The sequence below is a fragment of the Molossus molossus genome, unplaced genomic scaffold (genome assembly GCF_014108415.1).
Source record: "Molossus molossus isolate mMolMol1 unplaced genomic scaffold, mMolMol1.p scaffold_m16_p_11, whole genome shotgun sequence".
NCBI lineage: Eukaryota > Metazoa > Chordata > Mammalia > Chiroptera > Molossidae > Molossus > Molossus molossus.
Window position 1 is genome coordinate 86,367,746 of NW_023425346.1, and position 25,736 is coordinate 86,393,481.

Genomic DNA, 25,736 nt, shown 5'->3' on the forward strand with positions numbered 1-25,736 from the left:
AGACCAGGAAGTACAGAGGACCATGGAAACTAAACCTAAAAAATAATGAAAAGAACACTTGAAAGATTTAATGGCTGAAAACGGTGGTGAGTTTAGAATGAGACAGAAGAGGTCGGTGCATTGTTCATTTTCGAGATAACAGTTCACCAGCGCGATGTAAGGTTTGCTCCCTTCAGTCTAGAAATCTTCCGAAAGAGTAACGAGAGTCCGGGTTCGCCCCTTATTCTCCAAGACTTACGACACAGAAAACTTAAAGAATTCTTCCAGGCTCCCCATTTTCTTATCTCCTGCCATGACCTCTTCAAAGTCTTTGATCAATTGAAAGGAATGTGTGGGTGGTGTGTAACCTTTAGAAACATTTTTCTGCCAATTTACTGGAGGGAAGTTTTCTTTTTCTTTTCTCCCCTTGCCCTGAGTTCTGCACAAAACCTCGCCTTGCGCGGTGTTCAAAGCAGCCCAGAGTCATCCTTGAAAGACTCCAGTGAAAACAGAAGGGGATGAGGCTGTGAAACCAGACAGCACCCCTTCAAAACCAGATTTCTTGTGGCCCCAAACAATCCGGTCTCTTTGTGTGGGATGTCTAGTGGTTGGTGAGTCATGTTACCGGGTGTATTTATAGACCACGAATTAAAAATAAACAAATAAAAGCAGTTATCACTTCTTGAGAGTCTCAGACTGAGCAAAGAGAATAGCCAGAGGAATGTTTGAAAATCACAAATGTTGCTATTACGAGAGAGCAGGCTAAATTCAACAGGGCAGCCTAGGATGAAAGAGTTCCTTACAAACCAGGGATTCGGCTGAGCCCTCTGCAGACCACGAGATGCTTCATAGAGTGGCTGCACTTGAATGATGATCAATAAAATTTTTGTGGAATCACCAGTAACGATTGTTGATGAACAAGTTGATTCACGTATCTCTTCCCATTTCAGTTTGAAATATGCATGGTGTATAAGAATGGTATTCCGTTACACTAAGTTTTCTTTTTATATTCACTGTACACTGAAGTTATTTTTATAAAATGTAATAATTAGACTCATGGCAGCTATTAACCTGTTGATCTGATAACCTAGTTAGCAACTAATAATCTGAACTGAAAAGGTTTTCTTATTTTGGGAGCTCAGAACCCCTCAACTTGAACTGCTTCCCAGAGCAAGTTCCTCTCACAGAAAACAAGAACCTAGTGAGAGACCCAAAAGACACTCTCAGTTTTAAAATAGGAAAAGTTAGCCCTGGCCAGTTTGGCTCAGCGGTTAGAGCGCCCACCTGCGGTCCGGAGAGACCCGGGTTCGGTTCCCGCTAAGGGCATGTACCTTGGTTGCAGTTTGTCCCCGGCCCTGGTTGGTCGTGCGGGTGGCAGCCACTCGATGTGTCCCTTTCACATCGATGTTTCTCACTCTCTCTCTTCCTATCTCTCCCTCCCACTCTGTCTGTACAAAAAATGGAAAAATGTCCTCGGGTGAGGATAAAAAATAAAATAAAATAAAATAAAATAGGAAAAGTTAGATAGTGATGGAGAGATGGATGTAAAGCATAATATACACTTCAAGAAAAGACAGTATCAACCGTGGGATGTACTTAGACAGTACAGTGGATGAGGAAGAGAACTTACATTAATATTTATTTTGTCTTAGAAATTAAATCTTACTAATATTTACTATGTAGATTCAAAATAGCATATATATTCAATATATGCATATTTGTGGGTTTTGTGTTCATATATGTTTCTCTGGTTGGCTTTTGCTATTCATTGACTTTTTATATCTGTCTGTTTTGTTTATTGATGTTTCCCAAGTTTTAGAAGAAGGCTGAGATAAGGAAGTATTCAAAAACTTTTTTGGAATAAACTGGAATGCACTTGATACAAAGACTGAAGACTACTAGCTTAAAAGGAAGTGGGATCAAGATGAGGTATTTTTAAATGATTAAAACAGATTCAAGCACCAAATTTTCTTATGCTTTTGTCAGACTGTATCGATAAGAAAGATATGTATCAATGGTTAGATCAAGCAAAAAATTCAAGGCCTAAAACAGGCCTCTCAATGGGCCGGAGAGGGAACTACCTTCTGTACCGAGTCGGACACCAGAGGAGACCAGGGGAAGCGGTGGTGATGCAGGAGGGCCCGGGGGAGCCTGTGCGCCCCAGGAGTCCTGAACCCATACAAACCCCAACCACCCTCGCCAAAGAGACACTGGCCTGCCTGGAGTCCACCTGAAGCCAGACAGGAACATTTCCCACATTTTCTCAATGTGAAACGGAAAATCTTAGACTTTCTTCAACTTCATGCATGACAACAGCACAAGAATCAAACAACTATATGAAACCAAGTTTCTTAGCACCTGTGAATCTACCTTCTGTATTCTAGAAAGTATTTTCTTTAAATAAATGAATTACCACTGCTACTATAGTTGAAACAGAAAATAATGTGACAATTAACTATTGAAAGAAAAAGGTGAATTGTAAGGACAGAAACCAATCCTGAGAGACTGTGTTTGTATAACTTCTGTCTTCCAATGAGATGCGTAGCCTTTACAAGCTACACCTTGACTTTGGCAGTACCAAGTGCCTGTGCTAAGACTAAAAGAACATGTCCAAGAGTACAGAGTAAAATAAGCAAATCTTAAAATAATCCCCGTGTGTCTAGGTATAGAGTCTAATATCTTATTATTTTTAACAAGTAGGGGAAATTCCTTTTTCATTCAGCAACTATCTCAATTTCATGATGTAATGAATTATGGATTGTTCTAGTAATAAGAGTGTTGAGTAGCCATTTTCAATTTCAATACCAAAAGACTTATAACGTTTTCTTTTAAATAAATACAGTGTCCATGTGATCACATGAAACATCAGAATAAGTAACAGGAATAAACAGATGATTAACAAAGGCAGATAAAGGAAAATATGAGCTCTTTAAATGGTCAAAGCAGCCCTGGCTGGTTTGGCTCAGTGGTTAGAGCGTCGGCCTGCGGTCCAGAGAGACCCGGGTTCGGTTCCTGCTAAGGGCACATATCTTGGTTGCAGTTTGTCCCCGGCCCTGGATGGGTCGTGAGGGTGGCAGCCACTCAATGTGTCCCTTTCACATCGATGTTTCTCTCTCTCTCTCTCTCTCTCTTCCTCTCTCTCCCTCCCACTCTATCTGAATAAAAAATGGGAAAATGTCCTTCGGTGAGGATAAAAAAAAAGGGTCAAAGAAAATGTTCAAGTAGCTAGAGCTCTTTACATTCACTCTGAGGCTTTCTGAAAGCTCCTTTGGGGGCAAACACCCTTCCAAGTAGTTTCTTTTTGTATCCAGACGTATGCAATCTTTCAGTGCTTCCACTGATTTTATTTAGAGAGAGAGAGGGAGCAAAACATCAACGTGAGAGAGAAACATTGCCCTGTGGCTTCCCACACTCAGGAACCCCAAACCTGGGTATATTTCTCAACCCTTCTGCTGCGTTACTGTTTAAATCGAGAAAACACTTCCTTTGCCTGCTTACCAGCAGGTGCCTGAATATGCAGAAGGGATGAAGTTCCAAGTGGAAGGTACTTCCCAGTACCTAGTAACTTGCAGTTCTAAATGCTGGGCTGTTTGCACATCGGAAAGGGAGTTTTTAAACATGCACAGGCATTTTGTATTAAAAAAAATATCCTGTGAGGCTTTTCTTTAGAATGGGGGGAGATTATAAAATATATTTCATTATAAGCTGGGATCTTAGGTATAAATCAGTTTGTTGTTGCTGTTCTCTTAGAGAAAACTTTTATTCAAGGTTAAATTGATGATACCACTAAGCAAAATAATGGAAATATGGAAGATGTAATTCTTGCTAGACCTTCTTCTGCTTTCACTGTGAAGTTTTACTCACTCATTCATAATCTGTAGTTCCCTTTTCCAGAAGCATTTAAATTTTATTTATTACTTAAATGTTTTTATTGTTTTTCTTTGTGTGTGTTTGTTTTGTTTTGTTTTTAAGAGAGAGAGGGAGAGGAAGAGAGAGAGAGAGAAACATTGATGTGAGAGAGAAACATTTATCAATTGCCTCCCACTCACACTCCGACTGGGTATCCAACCCGAAACCTAGGTATGTGCCCTGACCAGGAATTGAACTGGTGACCTTTTGGTGCATGGGACAAACTGAACAATACCAGCCAGGGCCAGAAGCAGTTAAATTTTAAAGAGAGCATCTAAGCTCCAAACAGACCTAGAGATCCAACACAATCCTAATGAAAATGCCCAGAAGGTTTTTCTTTGCTCAGAATTGATAAGCTGATTCTGAAAATTATATGGAAATACAAATAACCTAGAATCATCAAAGCAATTTTTTAAAAAGAACAAATTTGAAAGAATTCCATTACCTAATTTGAAGAATTACTATCAAGCTAATGTAATCAAGACACTGTGGTAGGAGCAAAAATTAAATATATAGGGAATGGGATAGAAAGTCCAGAAATAGAACCAGAAGTCTTATGGTTTTATACAAAAGAGCCAGGCAAGTCTTTTTAATATACTGGAATATATATATATATATATATATACACACACACACACACACACACACACACACACACATACATCTATACATATATATACATATACATATACATACACACACACACATGTGGGAGAGACAGCGGATGCACGTTTCTGTCTCACATCCATGTTCCCCCCCCCCTCTCTCTCCTAAGTTCAATAAAAAATAAAAATAAAATGAATTGACAATACCAAGTGTTGTCAAGAATGGAAAGCAACTGGAAATCTCAGACACCGCAGGTGGGAATATACAATGGTACAACTACTTTGTAAAACTTATTTTGTTTTGTTTTGTTTTCCTATTTTAAGTTAAACTGCCCATATGACCCAACTTATGGCTCCTAGTTATTTACCCAAGTGAAAATGTAAGCATATGTCCACAAAAATACCTGTATATAAAGACTCATAGAAGCTTTATTCATAATTGTCAAAAACTGAAACCAACACAAAATCCATTAACAGTTGCACAAGTAAACAAGATACAGGATATTCACACAATTGAACACTACTCAATGATAAAACGGAATGAACTACTGATATATGCAACAAGCTGCTGAAGCTGAGAATCATTGTGCTCAGTTATACACGTGTATAGCATGCTGGCCAGGTCAGGAAGAGTAGCAGAAGTGGAGGCTAGATAGGAAGAGACTCACAACTCTGAATAAGCTTGCACGTAAGTGAGCTGGAATGTACCACGTCGACAGCTAATTTATCACACCAGGGCATGGAAATGCTATAATTAGCTCTAGCAGCAGGAAGACTAGTGCAAACACTCTCCGCAATGAAATTATGCAAAATAAAAGAATAAGGAATAATAACTACATTCAAGATAGTTCTCACCTCTTAGGTAATGCAAGTCATTGTTCTGGTCCTGGGCTAGAGGGTGCTCACTATAGTATTATGCTTTAGACTTTGGTATCTCACATGGGTCGAACATCATGTTATTAAGAAGGAAAGTTATATGGACAGAATCATAAATGAAAAAACCTGCAGATAAAGTTTGTACAAAATGTGATAAAGGCTGGTGCAGAATGGGGTAGTGGAAATGGACGTGGGTAGCAGCAAGGTTGCTGAGTCGGAAAAGGGGATGAAAGAGAAGGAACATTTGGAGATGACTTCTAGGACTAGCTCAGGAAATTACATGAAAGAGAAAGCCATCTTCTTACTGAAACATATTTGAGAGAAGGACTCCCCTCTGTCTTTCAAAGTCGTAAAATAAACGTGACCATCTACTTGACCTGTACAGAGAGTTAACCCAGGGTCCTATAAAACCTCAAATGTAAAGGCCACTATGAGCACAGGTAATAATATTACCACTCCAAGGAAACATGTGTATGTATTTGTGATAACATAATAGTTGTTTTAAATATTAGCACAGGTTATAAGAAATTCTTTAAAATCCTCGACAGTTTGTTCTTCCACCTGCAGGGGTTGACTATCATTCCACCTTTTCGACTGAATTACCCATATATTAAGTGGCCCGGCCGCTCTACTTAACTATCCCACACACTACGAAACCTGAAGCTAACAGCCTGAAAACAGACGGTCAAATTTCAGGGCACGTGAAAACTCCTGTTCCTACCACAGAGCTGCAGGAAAGGCTTCGTTGAATCCTACCAGGCTCTCACCTCCCACCTGCGGCCTGGGACAGACAGCTTTTCAGTCTTACTTGCCCTGCCCCTGGCTGCACCGGAAGTGAATAAGGAAAGCCAAGGATTTTTGTCAAAGATGACCGGGAGATGACCAAGAAAATGTGCTCTGATGAAATTCTCAAGGCAAGTTCACATTTTAGTTAATGATCCAAGTGTTCTCTTTGCCTTTATTAGAGCTTTGGGCACCACACAATGAGTCAATCCTAGATATTGACCCTAAATACGGGGGTTTTACAGCCTTGTCTACTGCTGTCTCCATGTCCCGGAGCCCTGTGGATTAGCAGGTGTTGAGACAGACACACATTGAACATCTGCCAGGGTCAGAGCTGGAGAAAGCATCTCGAGACGAATCTTAGCGTTCAATGGAGAAGTCTGAAAATATTGGCTTTTAATTATGTTCTTAACAGATAATGAAATCAGGACTTGTATTTAAGCCTAGTTATCAGTTATTTTGTTTTAAATTAGAGTAACATACAGTAATTTGGCAAGTGTCAAGAAATCCTGAATTATAGGTGGATAGAAAAGCATGGGTAGGTCCTTGCTTACACTTCCTCCCTGGCATATACACAAATCAAACACTATACTTACAGAAATGAGTCTAACTTCCCTTTCCTTTTGAAAATCTGTTTTATATCCTTGGTCAGTATTTTTCCTTTCTGTCGTCATTTTTACTGCCATGAGTCAAGTGAATGATCGTCACAACAATCTTTTCGTTAGCTTCATTGTTGTCTCTCTCTCTCTCTCTCTCTCTCTCTCTCTCTCTCACACACACACACACACACACACACACGGAAGAGTTCCTAATGTGTTAATACTCTTTCACATCATTTAGTGACCACTCCTATACCATTTCATATTAATATTTAGACTAATGAGATCATGTATTAAAACACATTTTAGGACAACTATTGCCATACAATATTACCGTTTGAATGCAATAAGCTGAGCTTATGCTTTATTAACTTATTTTGATTCATTTTAATCTAACCTTTATTGAACTTATACTAACACTTGGTACTCCTGACTAGAAACTATAAGGACTATTAAAAAATGAGATTCTTCAATCTGTTACTTCTGAATAATCTGACCGAAAAAACTGCAGACATACCCATGACATGAATAGGGATGCATTTAAGATAAAGTAGAGCAAGTGATCTATCTGAGAGAATGTGAAATTATCAGTATAGAGGGACCCAGGAAAATAAAGTCTTTAATTATAGCTGAGGACAGTATGCATAAACTTCAGATGCTTTTCCTTAACTCATTCCTGGGACTTAGGATACAGTACTTAAAAAAATTAAATGAAAAAAATCGAAATCAGAAGTCTTGGTTAGGTTGGTGTCCCAGGCTGCGATAAAAATTAGCAGATACTGGTGGTTTACATGGCAAACATTTATTTCTCACAGTTCTACAGGCCGGGAAGTCTGCGATTATTCTGGAAGATTCGCTGTCTACTGGGGGCCTGCTCCCTGGTACAGGGATGGCTATGTCCTCACATGGCAGAAAAGAACAGAGCTCTCTGGGGTCTCTTCTACAATGGCCTCAACCCCACTTATGAGGGCTCCACTCTCATGACCTAATCACCTCCCACAGGCCCCACCTCCTAATACCGTCCCAACGGGGTTATGATGACAACGTATGAAATAGGGGGATACAAATATTCGTTCTATAACAGCTGGTGACACAGTAGTCCTGACATGGGCCCCGAGGTTTCAAGACAGGTAATGAAATAGTTATGGACCCTATCAATCATAAAGGAAGACACAAAGAGGGAATCTTTAAAAACTTGTTGAGGAAAATGGTAATACTAGCAACCTTTCCTGAGATTTCATGACAGGGATATCCTCTGGAAGGCCTGTTTAACAGACAGATCCTTTGGTGAGATTTATTCCAGAGACTGGAAGACAAACTCACAAGTGTGCGTGTGTGTGTGTGTGTGTGTGTGTGTGTGTGATTCAATAACTTGACTATGAATTTTAGCTTAGTTCTACCAAAAGGTGCTATCAAAATTATATCAGAGTTTTATAAAATAAAAGCTACATTGATGGATTCTCCCTGAATAGGACCTACTCTTGACTAGGCTCAGTGCAATCTGCTCTGGTAGTTTGGATGAGACAGGTGCCTTTACATACTGAAAACGATTTTGGTCATGGATTTTGTCATATGGAGCCAGGCTCGTTCGGAAACGAGGTGATGGCGTCGCCCTGGCAGGCTTCTGAAGTCTGCTCCTCCTGGGCAGGAAACCCTGACCTGGGGCCCGGTTGCTTTACCAGGAGCATAATTGTTTAATGTGCAGGTTGTCAGGTTTCATTTTCCTGGTGCTGCTGTACTTGCAGAAATGTGGCGAGTGAGTTAGAAGAGAGGCCAGCTGGGAGGAGAAATCGATGCTTGGCGAGTAGCACCTCCCCGCCCCAGACGCCTCTGACGAGCTCGGCCCTCGCCTTTCCTCCTTCTCCGTTTCCCTCCCGCAGCACGTCACAGCCTTCAATTCAAAGTCCTGCTTGAAGGTCCCCAAATGCACAGGGACTTACCTTAAGGTTTTCTGATACCTACTAGATAATTTCACCTGCCGTCCCACCAGAATCTCAATCTCAGTACATCTAAAATTAAACCAATTAGCTTCCCTGAAAAGCCAGCCCCTTTCCTGACTCCTATATCCCTGTTAATCGCCCGACCATATACAGTGATACCTCGGTTCTCGAACATAATTCGTTCCAGGAGGACGGTCGAGAACCGAATTGTTCGAGAACCGAAGCAATGAAACCAATAGGAAAGCGTGACTCCACAAAGCGTGACTCTCTCTCTGCACTCACACTGATGGCGCAAGCAAGGCGCGCTGGGCCGAATGAACGCCATTCGGCTCAACTCGGCTCATCTCGGAAGTTCGAGTTCCAAATATTTGTTCGGATTCCGAGACAAAAGTTTCTCGAATCTCCATTTGGTCGAAAACCGAGGCGTTCGAGAACCGAGGTATCACTGTATACCCATTTAGACCTGAGCCTTCAAACCAACTTTTGACAGAATAAAGGGAACTAATTGAATGGAGTGTCAGGAAAGCCCCCAATGAAATGTGAAGTAGTAGGAATTAACATAAAACTTAGGAACCTGTCTAAATTGTACTCTGCCTAATGAATACATTCTAAATATTTTGCTCATACCAGACTGTGCCCCAAATTTAGTTATGAAGTTCAAAGTAATTCTCAAAAATCTTGAATTTCCTAATATCTGAGCCATGTGCAGTGCTAATAAAACAGAAGGTTGGTAGAATAAAGAAACATTTTTTTAAAACCACATGGAGCCCTGGCTGATTTGGCTCAGCAGATAGATAGAGCATAGGCCCGTGGACCAAAGAGTGGTGGGTTTGATTTTGGTCAAGTGCATGTACCTCTGTTGTGGTTCCTCCCTGGCCCTCATTGGGGTCGTGCAGGAGGCAGCCAATCCATGTGTCTCTCTCACATCGCTGTTTCTCTCTCTCTCTCTCTCTCTCTCTCCCCCTCCCTCCCACTCTGTCTGAAAATGAATGAAAAAATATTGTCGGGTGAGGATTAAAAAAAAAAGAAAATGAAAAACCACATGGAAACAGACTACAGTACAGTGACTGCCAGAGGGAAGGGGTTGGGGGAGGGGAGAGGGCAAAGGGAGGGTAAATGGTGACGGAAAGAGACTTGACTTCGGTTGGTGAGCTCACCATGCAGTGTGCAGATGATGTGTTACGGAATTGTATATTTGAAACCTATATGGTTTCATTAACCAATGTCACCCCAATAAATTCAATTAAAAAAAAATAAAGAAACATGAGTGTTAAAGAGTAAGAATTTGCCAAAAGTTTCTAATACTATTCATGGAAGATGGCGCCCTGAGAGCGAATGTTTGTTTTAAACATCTTGGCAGACGTCCCCTGACAACAGAGAAGAATGCATTAATCCATCATGACTTGATTATACAAACCATTTAGACCATCAAAACTTCTCCTCCAATTAGCTGTCTCTCTAATTATTTCCACATACACTTGACATACCAGACAGGCATCAGAACAAACGGAGACAATGCCATCTACTGCAGGGTATCACGGACATTCAATGCTGGATGAGTTGCGACTAAGAGTTGGATGTGTCTGGTGCGTGGCATAAGCGATGCATTGTACCCTCACCACAGCTAACCTCTTCAGCATGTGTTTGCCAAGTCCACAGTTGCTGTGGGGGCCTGGAGAGCGGTTTGATTGTCAGAAGACAAGCAGCGCCACGTGTCTTTATCGTTCCCATTTAATCAGTTCCAGGTGGAGGCCTTACCTCCACCACTGGATCACTTAAGGTCCCTGGGACCAAGCCAGTGCGAAAAGGTGTTGATACTCCCGCTTTCAAGGAGGCGGGTTCCGCAGCATCTCGGTCTGCCGCTGCCATCTCGGCCACTGCACTTTGCTGCCTCGTGGGGACAGGGACTGGATACTCGTGTTCCTACCTGCCCAGAGCTGCAATTCTGAGTCCAAGAAAGGCCGTGCCAGGTAAGCCCGGTCCTTCAAGAGAAGACTATTACCCAGCACCTCTCTTCTCGATGGGCCAGGCTTAGCCTCATGCTTCCCACGCTCCAGCTCTCAAGGTCGCAGCTCAAGGTGGCCTGTCCTTGCAGCCCCGCAAGCAGCCTTTCTCACCTCGGTCCCAGAACTCACCCAGCACAGGCCAGGTCTCTGCCTTACTGGAACCTGAAATGATTCTCTCTCCCCAAGTGTCTGTTTCCACTCCATGGGCAGACGACTTTCCTTTCTGTCTACCTCTTCCATTCCAGGGTAATAGTTTTAACTACCTATCAGGATCTCAAGGTGTTATACTTCAGGGAATCGGAAGGGTCTCAATGTCTTCCTTAGAGAGAAAAAACACAGGTCTTACACATAAAAATTTCAGTTTACTTTCTCATATTGGATAATTTAATTCCTTTATAATATGCGATCCCATCTCAAGAACAGATCGGAGGTCTTCTTGCAGCAGAAAAACAAACAAACAATATATTCTCAAGTTAATTTCTAAATGGGCCACCCTGCTACATAGACATGCGTGTTTAATGTTAATTTCTAAATGGGTCACGCTACCACTGAGATCAAGGGTGTGTGACAGATCTGGGGTAGGTAACAGAAGGTGAATTTTAAGAATGAAGAATAGACACTTGGAGATAATTCACCAGGGAAAGGAGTGGAGTTGGCTGGAGATCTGGACTTGGAAGAGTCAGAGGGCGCTGGTAGTTTAGGTGACAGTTTGAAGCTGATCTGTGCTTTGCACCACGGGAAAGAAAAAGTGCTGTGGGGGTTGCGTGTGTGTGTGTGTGTGTGTGTGTGTGTGTTGTTGTTGTTGTTGTCAGTTTCTCCGAACTAGATTAATTCTGGCTCAACTCATACAACTATTAGTTTTTGGAACCTCCAAGCTGAGAATCCAAATCTAGAACCATTGTAAACAAAGGGGCATTCACGTGGTGAGCACGTATTGAGTCTTCTTTCAGATTTCCCTTTATTTCATTTTCTCCATTTCTTATTGTTATCATCATATTCCAAGCCTCAATGCCTCAATTAATTGTCCTTTCTCGATCCAATGACTGTTACACAGTGCTTCCAACTCACCTTTTGGACTCCATTTCTTGAACAATATTTGATGAACATCATGTGAATGACTCACAGCATCAACTAAATTAATAAAGGCAACACCAAATGAGTCATGTTTTCATGTCAATGTTGCAAATGATACTACATCTAAAAATTCCTTTCAGTACCAATTAGTTAATTTAACCACTACTTAAATGTAAACTTTAGGAATGGCCAGTCTCCACGGTCTTTGACTAGGCAGGTGCTACCCGCTACCAGACCTGCCGGCGGTGTGTGCACACGGCAGTGTCCTGTGAGGCCGCTACCGTCCTGCCAGATTCAATTCTATAATTTATGTAGACAAAACACAAATCAAATAAGTGAAATGGATACCACAAAAAGAAAATCGATCTCATAGACATGGGCTCTGAGATAAAACAATTTTCATTCAAGTGTCACTCATTCATGTTATAAGATATTCAATGCTGAGACACTGGGGGAAGAAAATCTAATCTGGCTTTGCTCCAGTTTCTAGCAAGTTCCACTTATTAGGTATGTGACATTGGTTGTGCTATATTATGCTGTGGTCTCCTCATCTGGAATGAAGTAAAACTTCTACCAGCTCCAGAGTTATTAAGATAATTTAAAACAATCCATATAAAGCTAAAATCGCCTAGGCCAGAGTGAGTGCTCAATCAATGTCAGCTATTATCACGTGGCAACTACTGAGCCAATACTGTGGCGATGCACTAACACGATAAAACCGATCAAAATGAAAATACTGACCATCCATTTTATTTCAGAGACTAAACTGTGCAAAATAAACTGATAAACAAATCTGGATCTAAAAAGTGGCAGTGATTTTCTAGGTTGCAAATGAGTCCAATTTTGTATTTATTTGGGTTTAGAACATATGAATCTACTGTACATGCTAATCATTTGTGATCTCAAATAAGTCCAGTGTGTAAACATTGGGAGTTTGCACAGGGAATAAAGCTGTGGCACGCTCTCTCTGACGCACATCTCTGACCCATCCAGCTGAGGTGGGATGGCAGATCTAACACCTACTCAGAAACCTAAGGGTCCTGCACCCTGGTTCAGCCCTCACAACCTAATTTTCTGAAACCTGCAGATGTGTGGATGATTCACTGAATTTTTTCACTTTCTCTCTCAATATGTCATTTCAGGTCAACGCAGCACAGAGCTTCTAAAGGCCTTAGTGCTGATGGGGTAATAAACATTTAAATAAACAATTTAGATTCCTGATGGTCACGCTGATACCTTTTTAAAAGAGAACAAGTCAAAACAATTGAAAACAAAACTTCCATTTCCTCTTATTATTAATTGAAATGCTTTTTATTAATGGTAATAGAAGAAATGCGTTGACTAGTCGGACTGCTAAGTGTCCTTATCAAGTGCTGATAAGCTGCAAGAAATTGCCCTTCCTAGTGCAGTGTAACCTGAATGCTTCTGCACTTGCATCGGCTCAGATAAGCTACACCAAATTATCTCTCCCGCCACAGCTGTGTCACCTGAATGCAATTAACACCTTATTACGTGTTAAGGCATTTCTTCAGGTAATAAATTAGTCATGGCTCAGTACCTTGCAACACTTCTTTAGTACAGTACTTGATACTCTCACTGTAGGCTATGCAAAATGCTACAAAAATTAAATAAATTCTTTAGGCAGTACAATTACATGGATACTTTTATATTCGTCTCAGTGACGCTGATTGCACAAGTGGCCAGAGGGTGGAAGGCAATAAATCAACCAGGCTCTTATGCCTCCAGAGGTTTTTTGGATTCAGGCAAAGTTAGTGTCAGGAAGCTGCTAGTACATTTCTGGAAATTCTTCATTAAGTTTAAGTCACTAAACCATTGTTTTAGAAGTTTACCTCCCCCCACTTTCAAAGCTACACTGAACATCATAAGATACCACAAGTTAACTATAAACATTTTAATTTAAAAATTGAAAGATAAATGCTAAGCAGCTAAAATACTTCGTATACATAATGTACTTAATATACTTCAGATACATAAATAATTTCAAAATTTTTGAGCCATTTACATATTTAAAAACTTTACCCATTTGAAAATATCCCTCTCCATTTTTGTTCTACAAGTTAAAACCCCGATACTAACACACTGTAAAGAAGAATGAATGGATAAAATATCATATGTATATGATGTATATAAGTTAAATAGGTTTAACCCACACAACACAAATTTTAAAGTAATCTATGTTTGCATTTCTTTGGAGATTCAAATTTTCTACCTGTTTCCCTTCCCTTCCCCTAAAGGCAGGCACTGAATTTACAATTTGTAACATCGGTTCTTCCAAGGGAACTGGAGAACCTTCCCTAGGTTCACATGATAGAAGTTATAAGATACTTGGTTTTCCACTAAATATGAGCTGGAGTTCCACTGCTGTAGACTGAGTTTGCAGTGTGCATGCACACAGTAGCAAAGAAGTCAAAAGTTTTTGCAAGCAAGTGTCTCTTCAGAATTTGCCTGCCTATATTTTTAAATGTAAGTGATATGATATTTCTTTCCTTGTCAGGAAACTAGGCACTAGTATTAAGTGCCACATAAATAGCTAATTGGGTGGAACAATCAAAAGATTCCATAAACCCCCTCTCAGGCGGGAACCTCTGAGACAAGCTACCGGGGAATGTGGGTCATGTGTTTAATCGTCTTTTTCTGTTCATATAAAATCAATATTTCTTAATAAACTACAGATTGGCAGTTTTTAACTTGCCCATTACACTACAAATTAGGCCCTGGCCAGTTTGGCTCAGCAGTTAGAGCCTCTGCCTGCAGACCGGAGAGACCCGGGTTCAGTTCCCACTAAGGGCACGTACCTCGGTTGCAGTTTGTCCCCGGCCCCGGTTGGGTTGTGTGGGTGGCAGCCACTCGATGTGTCCCTTTCACATCGATGTTTCTGCCTTTCTGCCTTTCTGCCTCTCTCTTCCTCCCACTCTCCCTCCCGCTCTATCTGAAGATAAATGCAAAACTGTCCTTGGGTGAGGATAAAAAATAAAATAAACTACAAATCAGATCATGATCACAAATTCTATTAGAAGGTTAAGATCATTCTAGTCCACTTCCTCATATTACAGTTGAGAAACTAAAATCCAAGGAGGTTAAATGACATACTCAAGGTCATATAGTGAGAACTCGGATCTTATGATGCCTCACCTGAAGCTTCTATCATTACATTATTAGGGGTGTGTGTGTATGTGTGTCTGCATGTGCACTGCCTTCCAAAGAACCTTTGGACACTATGTTCTATTACTTGTTTCTAGGAATTTAATTTTGTAGATTAAAGCATATTTTTTACTCATATACCATGTCCTATATTTAACATGGATTTTGATTTGGGTCCCATTATAGTGGCTACAACAGTATAAAATACCTGCCTTATATTCTGATAATTTTTATCCTATGAGCATTCAGAATATTTCCCCATCATTTTTGGATTAAGGGATAGTATGCTTCAGAATTAGTACTTAATTATTCTTTGAGGCCAGTAGTATTTTTCCCAAGTAACAGCTACTGGTGTCTACAGGAATGATTAGTTATGTAGTAATCAGGTGCCTTTATCTATTCCCACGCTCAATGCTGTTCTTGAAAAACCTCTCTGAGATTTGACAAATACCAACAAAAATTAAAACTGTTTTTCCCGCCCTGGAGAGTTTGGCTCAGCGGTTGGAGCATCGGCCTGCAGACTAGGGAGTCCTGGGGTTGGTTCCCGCTAGGGGCATGTACAAAAAAAAAAGTTTTTCCCGAATGTCTAAGGAGAGATACCTATATCCCTGCCAATAAATAATCAATGTATGAATGAAAATATACCTTGAATATGGTTAAGGGTTTTTTCTGTACACTGATTTTAAGCTTCCAGAAATATATATTATAGAAATCAAGATACAGCTAAATTATAAACCAATTCTGAACTAACTGCAATTAAAAGCTGTTTTTAAAAATACTAGTTCAACTTCATTATTTGAGCATTGTGAGAAAATAATACAGTAGTAAAGCACCATAACTGTAAAAAGTGAGCTTCTTTTTAAAAGGTTTTTCTTAGAACTTTCTGAATGCTATTTAAATTATCTTTATTTTTTTCATAGATATCAAGCATTCCTTATATTTTTTCCATTTATGGAAAAAAATGTTTATAATGGCATTTTCTAAAATAAGTAACATGAAGAAAACCTTACAAGTTAGAAAACTGTGAAATAAATCATGGCACTTAGTTCTACTTTATTACTTTTGCTTATTTTCCAAGTTCCCTTAATGAGTATCTATTGCTTTTATATTTCTAAATAAAGGCTTTAGAAATATTTTCTAGTGTCCTTTAACAGAAGTAAAATGAAAGTGTTCAAGTGAACTGCAATATTATCTTTTACTATCGACAGTAGCTATGTCATGAATGGATGCTGAGACAGACTGTATTTCCCAAAGTCAGCCACTGTCATATATGTCATCTCACGTGCTCTTCTTGCAACATGCCATCGAGTGGTGAAGTCTATATCCACTTTGTTAGAACATTTTTAAGCACCTCTAAAAACTAGAGTATGTTGAAATCAGAGTATACTGACATCTTTATGATTTCCAAGGTTAGGTCATAAAATGCCATACATGGCCACCTTGGGTTTTTTGTTTTGTTTTGAAAATGTTCTTTCTTAAAACTCTGCTACTACCAATGTGGAGATGTTACTGTGGACAGTCAGTGAGCACTAGGGAGTCGTAGATGAGACTAATTAAATAGTTCTTTGCTATAACAGAGGTGTAAGCATACAGGTCATTAAATCATTCACTCATACAGTGGCATAAACAGTAAGTAAGTGCATGTTAAGAGACATCTAACCAAGTCTTGGGTTTGGAATAGGAGAGAAAAGTCTTGGTTGGTTTACACAAAAAGGTAGTATCTAAGCTGATCCCCAAACAGCACATGAAACTGCACTGGATAAACAGACAAGTTTTAAGATGGTCCAGGTAGAATTATAGCCTATCTAGAAGCTCAGAGTAGAAGAAAAGTATGATGTATTGAGAAAACTACAAGTAATTCAGTTTGTCCGGAGCTTACACTGTGAGGAGCAAATGGTAGTAGATAAGCCTGAGCAGGGAAGCAGGACCACACAAGATATAACACAAATATCTTTCTGTATTTAGCTTTTATGCTGTGATTTTGAAGTGTTTTAGATAAGGAAGTGTCATGATCAAACTATTTTTCTCTTAGGATGGAAGCAAAAAGACAATTAGAAGGGAGTTTGCATTGATCTAGGAAAAAGACAATTCTGGCCTCAAAAAAAAAAAAAAAAAAAATAGAGACAATGGAAATACAGAGTAGTGGATAGAAAAATTCAGCTTATGTTAAGCTAGAAACATCAAGGATATATTTGTTTATTTGTTGATTGTGGGGATGAGGAAGCACAAAATTAAGAATTAAGAACATACCAGAGTATCTGACTTGAACAACAGAACTTGGTGGTGATAATCTCGGCAACAAGAAACACAAGCAGAATATTTGGTTGAGGTGGGGTGAAGTGAGGCATCTATTTATAGACATGTTGACTTGGAAATGTCCCAGGGAACATGCAAGTGGAGATATTAAGGAGGTTCTTGGCTCTCGAGTTCAGGGAAATGATCATTCTAGAGCTCATGGTTTGGAGACCAACGGTTTACAAATGGTTCTTGAAACATCATGAATTAGTGAGATCATCTTGCAAGAATGTGTCAAGTGAGAGTTGTAGAGGAGTAAGTAGATAAAACCAGTATTATTTATGGGTAGGGTAGTAAAAGGTAAACATTCAGGAGGTGGGAAAAAACACAATCATAAAGGTAAGAGGATGTCCACAAGAGAGTGAGGTCATAGAAATAAAGAAATTAGAACTGCTTATCAAACAAACTGTCAATAGTTCAAACGCATAAAGAGAAATCAGCCAAGTGAACATTGGAAAAGGTCCATTTAATTTAGCCTTTCTTCTTGCTAGTTCTAAATATCCAATATATGGTAAATTTAATTAGAGACATATAGTGATTTCCTAGGTCTCGTAAAGTATAGGAAATGGTCTTTGGAATAGGAATTCATGTAATCTGATGCACAGTCCTATGCAAAAGGTTCTAAAACATACAGGCAAAGCAAATAATCTTGTTATTTTCCTACAGGGCATTTTATAATATCACATTGTCCAACCTTTATCATTTTTAAGTAGACATATAAGTTTCACATAATTAAAAGTTTTGCATTCCATGTGCGATTCTTTAAAGCCTTCATCAGTTTGTCAATTAACAAACAAACTAAAAACCTCGTTGATTCTAGTTATGCCTGGAAGCTTGATGTCCCTAATAAAAAGGTTTCTTACATAAATAAAAGGAAATGCCCTCAAGAACTGACTTTCTCTGACTCCCCAAATTATAAATCCGTGATTGCTGTTCCTGAGTACATTCAATCCTTTCCAGTGCAAAGCAGAGAGGGAATTTTTTAGTCCCTGAACTATAATATCCCTGTGTTTAACCACACTGATCTACATGCTATATCCAACGATGGACAGCAATGGGGGACACACAACCCAAACCGACTCTCACAATTGCTGCGGATACTTCTCTACATTTGTCAAGGCTCACTCACCACATCCAGCAGAGGAGAAATCCAGAATATGGGCAACAAAATGCACTCACACCGAAGGTGGTTTTATTGCTCGCAAGTGCAACATGTTTTGTTCAAATGCAATATATAAATAACATAAATTCATCATTCTAACATTCGTTTATGAGATGAGTAGGTGGCTGCACCAGGTAGGGCCACACCTCAGGATCACTCTTAAAAATCTACTACCACCACCACAACAAAAAAAGACAAGATACAGTTGTGTAAGGAATTATTTCAAAGGACAGTTACTGAGTTTCTAACGTCAGTGCTAAGCACTAAGGACGCATATGTACTTTACAAGAACGCCAAGTGGGAGACCTGAATCACAAAAGGGGAAAGTGGAAAGGGCCTCTGCACTGTACGGCATGTCAAGAGACACTGCTGGTTGTCCACTCAAATCCTTTCTCCCCTTGGCTCCCCAGATACCCAGCCTCCTGTCTCCAGCAAAGACTTCAAAGGTGGCAAGCCTCAGACCCACTTCCGAAGAATAAGTTCTAATTATTAGGAGGCAATCATCTGTACTGATTCCCCTGGCCAGTGACTGGTTTCATTCAATGAGAGAGGAGACTTCTGCTGAGGTCTTTTGGAAAATGCTTCCTCAAAAGTAATGAGAATCATATAGGAAATAAGTATATACATTGCACTGATGTAATTGTGTCATGATAGGAGGTCAGGTTCTGTTGCTGCCATTTCATGGCTGTGAGAGCTGCTAAGGACTAGCAAACCCCCTGGGAATAGCAGGGAAAGGAAAACTACACACACATGCGCGTGCACACTAGCTGCTGCTGACGTCTTCAAACCACAACTTCTTGTTATGGTAGATTAATAAACTGTTCATGTTGTTTAAATCCTATGAGTCAGACTTTTCTGCTTACTGCTGCCAAATGCATTCTTACCAACACAAATACACTTGATTCACAAATGAGGTGTTAGAGACCCTGAGAGCTGAAGAGATCTTCCAGGTGTCAGACCACTAGCTGTATGTAGTATTCTTAGTAGCCGATCTCCTTTCAAATCAACGGCTATCACATCTGAGATGGTGACTTTCCACCAAGGCTAACCGATCACACTGAGTTATCCACTGCCTTGGCGTAGAAACCACCTTTCCCATTTCCATTAGTGCTGATCACAGGTCTTAGCAATTACCCAGAAACAGGTATGCTCATCATGAACTAACACCAAGATAGAAGTTTCCATGAAATAAGTTCCGATCCATGACACATGTAATCAGGTGTAGCCATGTGGTGATATTTATCACCTTAGCTAGCAAAGGTGGAGCCTTGAACGTTTAATAGTTTGAAAGTTTAAAAGCAATTTTTTTTTTATATTCCAAAATATTAGGCTCATTCTTGATTTTACTAATGTATTATTAGAATTTAAAAAGATTTTGTGTTGATTTATTACTGATATAATGTGATACACATCGATTTAACACAATTTTCCAATAGATATAAATCCTAAGACAAAATGTATTACATGGATGGACTGATGTATGTCAGAAACTGGTTAGGGTAAGAAGGGTGTCAGTGTAAGGGTAAGCTGAATCGTGAGGAATCATAGCCCAAATACAGTAAGAAAGGCATGTATGTGGGATCAGAATCCATAGGAGACTAAATACACAGGAAATTGATCAAATAAGTAAATGCTTTAAGAATAGTAGAAGTCATCTTTTTAGTAGGAAGAGAAAGTTACAGATGCGGAAAGGGAAAAAACTAGAATTAACAGGGAGGTGATACTGGATTAGAACTGAAGTACTGGTTTGAACTTATAATTTTCAGTATATACATATGAGTAGAAACAAATATTTAAATGTATGTTTCACTTCCGGTCAAGATGGCCGGTAGGTAAACGTGGTGTCGCGTCCTCCCACAACAACATCAAAGTTACAACTAAACTACAGAATAATCATCATTCAAAACCGCCTGACATCAAGCTGAATGAAGTCCTACAACTACGGAATTAAAGCAGCTACATCCAGACTGGTAGGAGGGGCGGAGGTGGACAGACTAGTCCCACACCCACGTGTGGCAGATAAAAATCAGGAGGACACCTCGGCTGGGAAGTTCTCCCTGAGGACTGAGGGGTCCCTGTCCCACACCAGGTGCCCCGCTCAGGGTTCCAGTGCCAGGAAGAGAGTCCCCATCACTTCTGGCTGCAAAACCAGCGGGAACTGAGGCTCAGGGAGGCTGAGGGGCTGGAGCCCCAGGCAGCTCCTTAAAGGGCCCGCGTACAGACTTATCGGACTCTCTCCCTCTAAGCTCGGAGGGGAGGCAGCTCGAGGGGCGCCAGAGAAATACAGGGAAGAACTGAGCTGTTTGGCACTGGAGCGAGGGCTGGAGAGGGGGCTTTCTCCGGGACAAACGTGCTGTCAGAGGCCTTTGTTCCTTTGGTGAGCCCTTCCCGGGGGGCGGCAAACAGCCGCCATATCTGGGACTCCAGCAACCTGGCTCACACTGGTAGCCCCGCCCTGCTGCCTCCCTGAGACCCCGCCCCACCCAACTTTCAGGCCCACCCAAGCTGTTGCCACTTGCTTAACCACAGGATTGGCCTGTCTTGGATCCTGCTTCAGGTTTTCCTAAATTCTTTCAAACAAGCAGGATCTGGTTTCAGTGAGCCCCATACCTCTCGTTAAGTAATACACAGAAACAAACACAGGGAGGCAGCCAAAATGAGGAGACAAAGAAACAGGTCCCAAATGAAAAGACAGAACATAACTCTAGGAAAAGAACTAAGCAAAATGGAGATAAGCAATCTAAAAGATGCTGAGTTCAAACTACTGCTTATAAGGATGCTCAATGAACTTAGTGAGAACTTCAGTGAACTTAGTGAGGGCCTCAAGAGCATAAAAAAGGACCAGTCAGAAATGATGGATGCACAGTCAGAAATGAAAGAGGCATTAACTGAAATAAAGAATAATTTACACAGATTCAATAGTAGAGTACGTAAATCCAAGAAGCAAACCATCGATTTGGAATATAAGGAAGCAAAAAGCACCCAATCAGAACAGCAAAAAGAAAAAAGAATCCAAAAAAAGGAGGATAGTGTAAGGAGCCTCTGGGACAACTTTAAGCGTGCCAACATTTGCATCTTGGGGATGCCAGAAGGAGAAGAGAGAGAACAAGAAATTGAAAACCTGTTTGAAACAATAATGGCAGAAAACTTTCCTAACTTGGTGAAGGAAACAGATATACAAGTCCAGGAAGCACAGGGAGTCCCAAACAAGATGAACCCTAAGAGGTCCACACCAAGACACATCATCATCAAAATGCAAAAGGTTCAAGACAGAGAATCTTAAAAGCAGCAAGAGAAAAGCAGTTAGTTACCTACAGGGGAGTTCACAGAAGGCTGTCAGTTGATTTCTCAAAAGAAACTTGCAGGCCAGAAGGAAGTGGCAAGAAATATTCAGAGTGATGAAAAGCAAGAACCTACAACCAAGATTACTCTATCCTGCAAAGCTGTCATTTAGAATCGATGAACATATAAAGAGTTTCTCAGACAAGAAAAAGTTAAAGGAGTTCATCACCACCAAACCGTTATATGAAATAATGAAGGGTCTTTTTGAAGAAAAAGATAAAATATATGAACAATCAAAATGGCAATGAAGTGCAGGGTCGACGCTCAGCCACTGAGCCACACTGGCCGGGTGCCCTAGCTAGGTGGGAATGCAGACTGGTGCAGCCGCTATGGAAAACAATATGGTGCTACCTCAAAAAATTAAAAATTAAACTTCCATTTGACCCAGGGATCCCACTGCAGGGAATATACCCTAAGAAGCCTGAAACACCAATCAGGAAGAATATATGTACCCCCATGTTCATAGCAGCACTATTTACAATAGCTAAGATCTGGAAACAGCCCAAGTGTCCACCAGTAGACGAATGGATAAAAAAGCTGTGGTACATATACACAATGGAGTACTATGCAGCGGTAAGAAAGAAAGATCTCTTATCCTTTGAGACGACATGGAGGGACCTGGAAAGTATTATCCTAAGTGAAAGAAGTCAAGCGGAAAAAGACAAATACCACATGATCTCACTTATATACAGAATATAATGAACATAACAGTCTGAGGAATACAGTAGACCCAGAAACATGGAAGTAGGGCACAGACTGACATCCCTCAGAAGAGGGGGTGGGGGGGTGGGAAGAGATATACCACAGAACTTATATGCATTATGCATGACCAATGGACATGGACAACTAAGCCGGGGACAGGGTGGAGGGGGGGTGGGGTGGGGGGTGCCAATGGGGTAAAAAGGTAAAATATCTGTAACAAAAAAATAAATAAAAAATTCATTTAAAAAGACAAACAAACAAACAAAAAAAACAAAATGGCAATGAATATGTATCTATCGACAATGGAATCTACAAACAAAATGAACAGGCAGAACAGAAACATTCTCATAGATACAGAGAACATTTTGTTGGTTGCCAGATGGGAGGGGGGTTGGGGGAATGGGTGAAAAAGGTGAAGGGATTAAGAAGCACAAATTCATTGCTAGAATGACAAACCTCAAAGGGAAAGGTGTTGGGGGGTGGGAAGAAATAAACCAAAGAACTTATATGCATAACCAATGGACACAGACAATAGTGTGGAAAAAGGCAGGAGGGGGGTGGGAGTGGGGAGGAGGGGGTCAATGGGGGAAAAATGAGGAACATCTGTAATACATTCAACAATAAAGATTTTTTAAAAAGAAATGAAAAAAATAAAATAAATGTATGTTTGCAAACATATGCATATATATTTACATACATATGTAAACATGCTTGCATGCATGAGCACACACAGGTGTGCACACACACATATGTTGGTAAATAAGCATAACCATACGAATACTTCCTAGTTCATCTACTAAGAGAGCCTGGGGCAGTGACACTTCAGTTGCACTGAGCACACCTAGCACCCAGGTTATAGAACCAAGGCTCCTTGGAGAAATGGTTGATACCAGTGCTGGGACAAGAAAAGTGCAAAATAAGCCTGGAACATCTTGTGCTCGAAAGTAAGAAAACGTTCAGCTAATTATGGGGGACTTTTCAAAAGGATATAGAAGCCAGCTTGATGGGGTTTTCACTGGTCAAACCTTGGAAGTTTCAACATCAAAATAGGAAACTAAATCCATAGGGATATTAATAAATAAAGAAGAAATGGAAAGTTGGTGAAGAACAGAATATTTACATAGTTACAAAGTACCACCCCACAAAACATTTAACACTTACAAAGAGGAAAAGTAACTTTACAAGGGGAAAACCGGCAGACACACCTTAATCCTGCAATCAAAGTGAACACCATCAGTAATGCAACAAATCAAACTGTGCACAACGAACAGAATCAATGAGAAGGGCACAGTATTATTTCTGTGACATCCCCATAAAAAATACCTAAATCTAATCCTGGCAGATTATTTTAAAATGTAGGTTTTATTTTTATAAAGGTAGGGTGAAGCCAACATATCAAGACATGATTACGACTGAAAAGACAGTTTGTCATTCACAGTTCCTAGAAGGAGGGGGCATGAGGCGTCATGCAGGGCCACATGGGGAAGTACAAAGGTTGAACTGGAGACGGAGGAGCAAGGGGAACGTGTGGGCAAGTGCTTTTGTTGTAGGATTGGCTAATTTGAACAATTTCAGCGGGCTCTGGAGTAGGGTTACCTCTAGTCATTCTAGGCATAGCAGCTGAAAGATGAGAGAAGAGGAATATGGCCTCTTGGAGTAGAAGAGCCAGATAGTGGTGGTGGTTCCCAGCAAGGCCTCTGAATTGGTTGGTTTGCATATGAAAGACTCTTCTCTGTCTCAAAGAATAAGACTGCCCTGGGAGGGGTAGTCTCCTCAGTCTGCAAGGCCCCAGATGTTGGGGAACATTAAAAATATGCAAAATAAGCAAACACAGTTAACACAGAGATTTCAGACAAACTCAAGTTGGGGAGCATTCTTAAAAAATGTGATCATCAGAAGAGTGAAAATCATGAAAGTCAAAGGAACATTTAGGAACTGTTCTAGATTGCAGAAACTAGACTTGACAACTAACTCAATGCCACGTGGGAACTGGATCCTTGGGCGATAAGTGGAAGCCCGGGGGAGAGCTGAATGGAGTCTGAGGTTGACCTGTAGCAATGGTCCCTTTCTGATTTTGACTGCTGTCTTATGGTTATGTAGGAGAATACCTTTGCTTTTAGGAGAATCCCACTGATCAGGGGAAAGCTTTTTATATCATACTTGCAACTTTCCTGCAAGTCTTCAAATGTTTCTGAATTTAAAAGATATTTATATTAAAATATAACATAAAAGAGCATAAAAGGGTTCAATTGTTATATTTTACATTCAAAAAATATCCTTAGAATTTGTATCTTGAATCTTGACTTTTTCTTACGAACTACAATAGCCTCAGACACTCTACCACATGTGTTTCACAGCATGATGGCAGGTCCTCCAATTCCCAGTGTGGAATGACAAGAAAACAAGTTAAGGGAGTGAGGACAGGATAGGTCTCAGCAAGAAAATATGCTAATCCAGGCTGAGTGAGGACAGGATAGGTCTCAGCAAGAAAATATGCTAATCCAGGCTGAGACTGCTCAGGGTAAGCAAGCCCCTCGGACGTCAGTAGCCTCTGCTGGGACAAACAATGTCAATTCCTCCCAAAAGCAAGCACAAGGAAGAGGACAAAGAACAAGCAGCAGCTGTAAACTTCAACCAGGTTTAGGAATACAGGTGCGACCCCACCATTTCCTATCTCTGTATGATTCGTCCCTTCTTGTGTGGACAGAGCTGGGCTCTCTTTGTCCACCCCAGGTCTGTGTTTTGGGGGTTGTTGATTGTCCATGAACACACTCTGGCTGTTACCTTTCCACCAGTCTCACACGGCTTCTCTTCAGATAGAACAAGAAAGCACTGGAATGAGATGCCAGCAGGCTAATTTTTACTGATTTCTAGGTTTAACTGAAGATGACCTAGCTTCTCTTGGGGTGCTGATTTTTGTTTGTTTGTTTGTTTTTTCTGTTTGGTACTTAGTACAGTGTTGTTTTCTTTGTCTTTTTAAAAAATTTATCTTTATTGTTTAAAGTATTACAGATGTCCGTTCCCACTCTCATCCCCACCCCACCTTCACCGCACTGTTGTTTGTGTCCACTGCTTATGTATATATGCATATAAATTTTTTGGTTTATCTCTTCCTGTCCCCCCTCCCTCCCTTCCCTCTGAGGTTTGTCAGTATACTCCCTAGTTCAATGACTCTGGATCTATTTTGTTCGTCAATTTAATTTGTTCATTAGATTCCACATAAAAGTGAGATCATGTGATGTTTGTCTTTCTCTGACTGGCTTATTTCACTTAGCATAGTACTTTCAAGTTCCCTTCCGGTC